The 7,423-nt window shown below is 39.4% G+C and overlaps 1 long non-coding RNA gene across 2 annotated transcripts; it reads right to left on the reverse strand.

Annotated features, from left to right (window-relative positions):
- Positions 1-1,283: 1,283 nt before the first annotated feature.
- On the reverse strand, positions 1,284-6,451 carry LOC110596963 (uncharacterized). 2 transcript variants are annotated; one of them, XR_013429714.1, is made up of 4 exons: positions 4,971-6,451; positions 4,293-4,441; positions 3,228-3,319; positions 1,284-2,183 (listed from the first exon to the last, which is right to left on the reverse strand). It is a non-coding gene; the product is annotated as an uncharacterized LOC110596963 (long non-coding RNA). The 2 variants fall into 2 exon arrangements; XR_013429713.1 differs by having other exon boundaries at positions 4,293-6,446.
- Positions 6,452-7,423: the final 972 nt, after the last annotated feature.

The raw sequence follows: 7,423 nt of genomic DNA on the forward strand, positions 1-7,423 counted from the left end.
ACTCCCTGATCTCCAAGAGCCTACAGTCTCCAGTATGATGCTTATTTTCATCTGAGAAGACCTAGTTTTAAGTGTAAAAAACAGTCAGCCATGGTAATGTTTTCAGGTAACTTTCAGCTTGTTAAATGCAATCATTTCAGGTTGATGATGAGCTAACCAGATCTTCTCTTCCCCCATAGGGCAAATTAAAAATTTCATTACTGAGAAGCCCCTCCAATAGAGAAAGGACAAAGCCTGAATAAAGGAGATGAGATTTAAAAGGCATTAGATCTCTGCTCAACCCTTTGGAAGATAACAAGGACTAAGTATCCCCATTCTTTAGTGAGTTTTGGAGTTTTTGCTTTTCTACTGGTTCTGTCCTTGCCCATCCAAATTTTATTGTTTTTTGTAGCAAGAAATCCAATGGGTATAGAATTTTTATACTCTAAAAATTAAACACATAGAAATGAGTTGTCTTGTGCTACCCAAGAACTACCATTACTAGTGAGAAAGGAAATTGCACATTATCCTTTTAATGGAGTTGGTCTGCCACCTTGTGGTTCAAGAGAATAACTGCAATTGGTGATTAACAGGATTTCTGCCATTGGGTTTTTGGAAGGGGGTGATGGTGTTTTGTTTTTTTAATTCTTTCAGTAATATGTTTTAACCTTACCTTATTAAGTGAGTTAATGGGAAACTATCCATTATACAATTTTTAAGAGTGTGATTTCAAGTGGTACCTCAGCGTAGTTCCTCAAAATGCCTTATTAAGTGCCAAATTTTCTAGATAGGTTAATACAAATAGGAACCTGGACACTTAATCTCGATTATCCTCCTGTGACTAAATAATGGATGGGAGCTGCTGTGATGGCTTTCCATTCAAGATTAAACTATCACTGACCAACTCTTCCTACCTCCCTACCTCTTTCCTTCCTTCCTGATAACATGAAAACAGTTAAAAGCTACAAAACAGATTTAAAAGTGAAGTCTGTACTGAGAAGGATAAAAAACAGAAACATTTTAAGACACATAAGTTAGAAAGTTTACAATCAGAAAACATTTTATATATATATATATATATATAATGTTTTGTTTGTTTTGTCACATTCACTTTTCTTATAAAGTTTTAGAATTACAGTTGTCTTTCCTATGTTTTTTTAAAAATCTTTGAACTTTTTCTCCTAGCCATATGTAGTACATACATCACTTTACAGTGATAAAAGCTAGACCCTTTGAGGCCCTTTCACACATAGTATTTCAATGAAACAATGTCTAATCAGGACACTGATGAAAAAGATATTGACTTTGTGGTGCTGTTTATAAAATTCTTTATTTGATGTCATATTTTTTAAGAGAGAGAGAGAGAATTTTTAAATATTTATTTTTCAGTTTTCGGTGGACACAACATCTTTATTTTATTTTATGTGGTGCTGAGGATCGAACCCAGTGCCCAGTGCATGCCAGGCGATTATGTTACCACTTGAGACACATCCCCAGCCCTTGATGTCATATTTTATACCAAATACAAAATGCTACATTTACCACATATAGATGACATACACATTTATGTTTTTTCCTACACTGGCACATGCTGATACTTGATAATGGGCCTCATTCAGTGTAATATCTGCACTTTGTCCCTCTGATGCCATAATCAGAGGTCTCCCTTTAAACCGAAAGTCAAGTGGTTTGTCACTTGGCCTTCTCACTTCCTTCATGTCTGCTTTTATAGCATTATATCAAAGAGGCCTTCCCTGGCCACCCTATCTAAAATGGAACCATTCTAAGTCTGTCACTCTCTATCTCTTCTGCCTTGCTTATTTTTCTTTATAGCACTTGATGCAGCCTCCATGTTTATTTCTTTATATTTTGTTCTTCCTAAATTTAACTTCTTGGAGAGCAGGTATTCATGTCTTGTTCTACTATATCCTAGCACCAAGAGGATGGTACACAACATTTAATAGGTACTCAATAAACATTTTTTTCATTTGTCAAAACAAATCCTTTACAATACAACCTTCTTTCTTTCTGTGCTGCTGCCAGTAAAGAGGCTGCCTGAGGAGGCTCTCCTGGATCAGGCTTAATGAGGAGGTGAGGTTCTAGATGGACATCCTCAAAGCCACTCAGCTCCCCCAGTTCAGCATAGATATGCAGCGTTTCCTCCAAATATGTGCAAATTTGCTGGTCTTGATTACTGAGTACTTCTGTGGAATAGAATTTACCATAGAAGTTCATCACTACCATGAATACAACAAATTATATAAAAATTCAAGTTAGGAGATAAAGATGCTACTTAGTGAGTTGTGTGATCTAAAAGGTAAAGCTAATTCCATTGGGTAGGACAGACCCAGGTTCAAATATTGCTTCTTCCACTTAGTGACTGTGGCCCCCAGCAAGTGACTTATCAACACTCTCAGCTTCCTCTGCACTTCATTCCCCTATTTCCAGAAAACCCTGCAAAGTTCTTCTTTGTTTATGTAAGCTGTTTCCTATTAAGACTAGACACCCTGCTCAGGAATAAAAATTGAGGCAGCCCTGTCCAGAATGAGAAAATGCCCACAGGGGGAAACAACACAAACATACATGCAAATAAACAACACAAATAGACTGAAACTCCTCAGTCCTCAGCCAGTCATGGTCAAAACCAAGCATGCTGGCTTATTTCTTTGTTTCTAAACACCCAATTTCTGTGACCACCCTTGCATGAATCCTTCTCTCCTGATTTCACTATGTTACAAAATTCTTAAACCTAAGAAACCTTAACCAAAATCTAATCCAGGAGTTCTCAGCCCTCTGTGCTCCTCAGGATTACCTGGGGGAGTTTAAAAAATACCCAGGTCTACTGTGCACACCTCACTGATTCTGAGTCAGTTGGTTGAGGATGAGCAACCTCCTCAAGTGAGCTAATCTTACTTACAGACTTGTATTTGATGGCCAGACCTATTGGGTTCCTTGTGCAATCATAAAACTACAATATGACAGTGTTGGACCTAAAATTAAACCATCAGGAAGCAATTCCGACATTCATCAGTACCACACTGCCCAGTTACTGTTTCATGCATGCATTTCTGTGTGTTTTAATCATTAAGGTAAAAGAAGGAGATTGGATAGTATCAGGATGCTTTCCTGGAAGGTGGTCAGTGCAAGCCTCAGAAACACACAGTTAACCTTCCATTCATGACACCCGGGTTTTCCCAATTCCCAACTAGCACACCATGACCAGGGAGCCAGAAGGGCCCACACCATACCTTGACATTGCTGAGTTCTAGCCACTCTGGCTTCAGCTTTCCACTTCTCTTCATTGAATTCACTTGTCCTTCCCCCTTCTTTTTCTGGGCAACTTTAAGAGACAATAGTCAAGGGACACAACTGAAACTAAATCCAAGTATGTGTAGGATCATTAGGGAAACATGGAAACTTGGTAATAAAATTAATTTATAAAAGCAAAAAAAATCAGCATAAAGAGAATTAGTGATGCTCCCTGGCCAAGAGCTTGGTTTTCTTGAGAGAAAAGGACTTTGAAAAATATAACATGATTCTCAAAGTCAGCAGTGTAGGATGACTCAAATATTCACACACACACAAACACACACACACACACACACACACACACACACAACACCCATGTTTGGTACAAATAAGATAATAATTTTTATTTTTTACAACATTTGGGTGTTTTAACAGGTGAGAGTAAGAGCATTGGGGGATGGAATTAGGGAACCATACTGAGTGGATACAGTGGAGATAGAGAAATTTTACATAATAGTAAAATGCAACTAATCAAATTAACATTAAGAGTGATGTCTTGCACCCACATTTACACAAACTGTCCTTGAGTACCCAAGAGAAATAGATTGATTTAGAACCTTTAGATCCACTAATCTAAAAACATTTATTGAATGATTCCTCAATACAAGGCACCCAGAGGTATGCATGACATGTCCCTGCCCTCAAGGAGCTTCCAATCTGATGAAATAAGCACATATATATGTACATACATGTAAAAGATAAGATCCACAAGCACCAGATAAATGCCTTAGAGAGCAAGTGCTAAGGCATTCTTCATGAAGCAGGTGAGGACAGAAGCTGTACCACAGTGCACAGACAGAGGGAAGGGAGGGCACTGCATGCAGAGAGGAGTGTGGACTATAGACCTGCAGGTGACAGGCTGTCACTATCACAGGCAGGTGCAGGGGCAGGGAGCAGACCATTCTGGCTAAAGCAGCATTTTCATGCAGGGGAGACATGATTTTAATATTTTTTCCCAATTGAACAAGCACATTCCATGGACCAAAGACAGAAGGAAATGTTACCTTTCTACTGCCTATTGGATCCACCTCATCCAGTTATTTCATTCCTCCTTGGAATTGGTGTGAATTTCATACATCTAGGGACCAGCTGATGAAGCACTGATCAGAAAAATTCCTCTCTCCTCATTAGCAACTTCTCTAGCAGTAAGCTTCTGAAGGGAAATAACAGATGGCTTCTGATTCTACATAAAATAGGAGGATGTGCAGATGAACCCCTGTCCTTTCTAAGGGTCACACGGAACACATGAGCCATGGAAACACAGGACTAGGGAAACCTTTATTTCACTTCCCACTTTTCAAAAGAGCTGAAGAAGTTGATAAGATCTCTAAGGGAGAGGGTATGGAGAAGAAAGAATAGAAAGAAAAGGTTTAGGGGAATGTTTGTTCTTAACAATTAGTGGTTTAAAAAGTCAACTTTTTAAAAAGAGAGAGAAAAGTCAGAGAACTCATTTAAAAAATATCAAAATGCTGTGGTCGGGGATGAGGGATTTTTCTATGAGGATATGAAAAAGGAAGCAGTCTCTAAAACATGACAGATGGAGAAGGATGATGGACCTGAAGAGTCCCTTGAATTTGGCAGTTAATAGCAATATAGTTTCAGCGATTATTTAATGGGCACAAATCCCCAGAAATCAACAACATTGACTATAAAAAAAAAAGGTAAGAAAGAGAAGGCCAGACCTTACATTCCCCAGATGTCACCAGCCTCTTCTGCTATTGTCCTGTACAACCCAGCAACAGAACTGCTACAGCTCTATCTGTAAGTATCTCTCCTCACCAGCCAGATAAGCCGATTAGTGGACAGCATGTCTAATTCATCTTTCTGTGCCAGGCACACTGTCTTGCACACAGCAGGCTCATAACAAATATATTTAACATAATTCCACTGGAGAGAAATAGGAGGAAAGCCTAAAATGTGAAGCCACACTGTGATTCAGCCACCTGTTCCATGGACATTCACTGTAGTACTTAGATGCCTCACATGCAGCTCTGGGGACCCAAAGATGAAGGGGACCCAAAGATGAAGACGACCCTGATTGACACTGACTTGGACCAGGAGCTGAAATAACGGCCAAAAGAATGTCTGCCGCTGAGCAGTGTGGGGGTGAAAATGAAAACTTGGCTTTGGTTTGTGGCTCTTGACACTGTCTACAGAGCTGGCTGCAGCGTGTGGTTTTCTTTCTCCCTCACGGACTGAGTGACACCTTTACCCAGAGCATGCTGCTCTGTGCACCGCTGCTGGCTCCTTGGCACTGGCTTGTCTGCCCTCCTGACTCTGCAGTCATCACTGCCAGATCCAGAGTTCTGTGCCAGGGGGGACCTGGAGTACCTCCTCCATGTTTTTTAAAGTAGCATGAAAATATAAGATGGGACAGACAGACAATTGGTCTACCTGGTTCTGTGCTTGGCCTCTGAAAATGGAAGCAAAAGCAATTTTGTGGCAAGCCTTCTCCAATATGGCCTTCTGTAATGAGGAAAGGTCTTCTGAGCATTGTTGTTCGATTACAGCCCTATTATCTGAAGTATAATCTGCCTCCCTTGATTCAATGTACTGTTTCAACTTTCTCAGATTACAAGGTTGATGGTGTCTATATGTAAAAATTCTGGGTGGGTTTAAATTGCTTAAGACATAAGGAAGAGTGAAATCACTTGAGTCAGAGTTATTGGGGGAGGGGCACTGGCAGAGTAAGGTTTTGTTTTGTTTTGTTTTGTTTTTATTTTTTTGTTTTTGGTGTCAGGTATTGAACCCAAGGGCATTTAACCACTGAGCTACATCTCTAGCACTTTTTACTTTTTATTTTGAGACAGGGTCTCAGTAAGTTGCTTAGAGCTTTGCTAAATTGCTGAGTCTGGCTTTGAACCTACGATCCTCCTGCCTCAGCCTCCCAAGCCACTGGGATTATAGGTGCCACCTCACCTGGCATGATAAGATCTTTAAAAAGTGAAGAATAGATAAAGGGATGTAAAGTCTCACTCATTAAATAACCTTTAGTCCAGAAGATACTGAGGCAAACCCATCACTACTCAGTAATCATGTGAACCACTAAGCTGCGAACAAGAACTCAAATTCCCAGGAGAAAAGGCAACATGGCTTCTCTGGAGACAGATATTAAACATTGGTAATGCAAAGATGTTTATTTGTGCCATAGCACTTAAAAACCATTTCTTACAAAATAAGTTGCCAACATTTAAAAACGGAGAGATTCTACCATTAAAAAAAAAAAACACCTCTAGGATTCTGTGTGCTTGGTAAAACCGAAGATTGGCAATAATAGGTACATATTCTCATTTAAAAACACTGACTATGGCTGAGTATCGGCTCTGCTAAGCTGGAATGTGTATTCACTAGTTGACGACAGTCTCCATCATTCTCTGCTGCCTCCGCCACACTGACTCCTTGATGCTGAACTGGGATTCACTCACTTCCATTCCTGCCCAATCCCTGTGGACATACAAAGCTAAAGACCAATGATGCAGGGAAAGACAAAAAGGAGCTGCTCCCTTTAGTTCTGTTGTTATATCATATCCACTTTTCACTGATTCTGTTAGTGACTGATTCCAAGGGAATGAAAAGATTTAAGATTGCTTCATACTTTGAACTTGAACTAGCTGATCTACATGTTCATTGTCTTTTTTATTGTTTAATTTAGAAATTGTCTTACTTAATATTCAAGGGATGCTTCTTAGACTCAGTATCTGAGGACTTAGTGAACTTATCTATACGTTTTGTAGGTTTGATTCCCACTCATTCCCAGCTAAGTCCTCTTTAAAAACAAATAAACAAACAAACAAACAAAACCATCTGGTAAGGACACTACTCTGTCTTCTTACTACTTTCAGATGCTTAGCTTCTGGCTGTTTCCCAGTTCATCATGTCTACTATAACATGCAGCAGGATAAACATCTTAGTACTAATGAAGGTTTTTCTAAAGGGCACAAGGAATGAAGAATCTTTCTTTTTGATCTGAATGTGAGAATAATTTTCTGAAACATTAGGATGGGAACTAGGAAATGAGGGTATCTGTGTACCCCTAGCTAATGCTTCAATTCTCCAAGATGATCACTAAAAGAGATTGATGGCGCAGGGACAGATATAAGAGATGTCAGACAGATGTAACTAAAAGGTCTATGAG

This window comes from Ictidomys tridecemlineatus, chromosome 13, assembly GCF_052094955.1.
Source record: "Ictidomys tridecemlineatus isolate mIctTri1 chromosome 13, mIctTri1.hap1, whole genome shotgun sequence".
In the NCBI taxonomy this organism is placed as follows: domain Eukaryota; kingdom Metazoa; phylum Chordata; class Mammalia; order Rodentia; family Sciuridae; genus Ictidomys; species Ictidomys tridecemlineatus.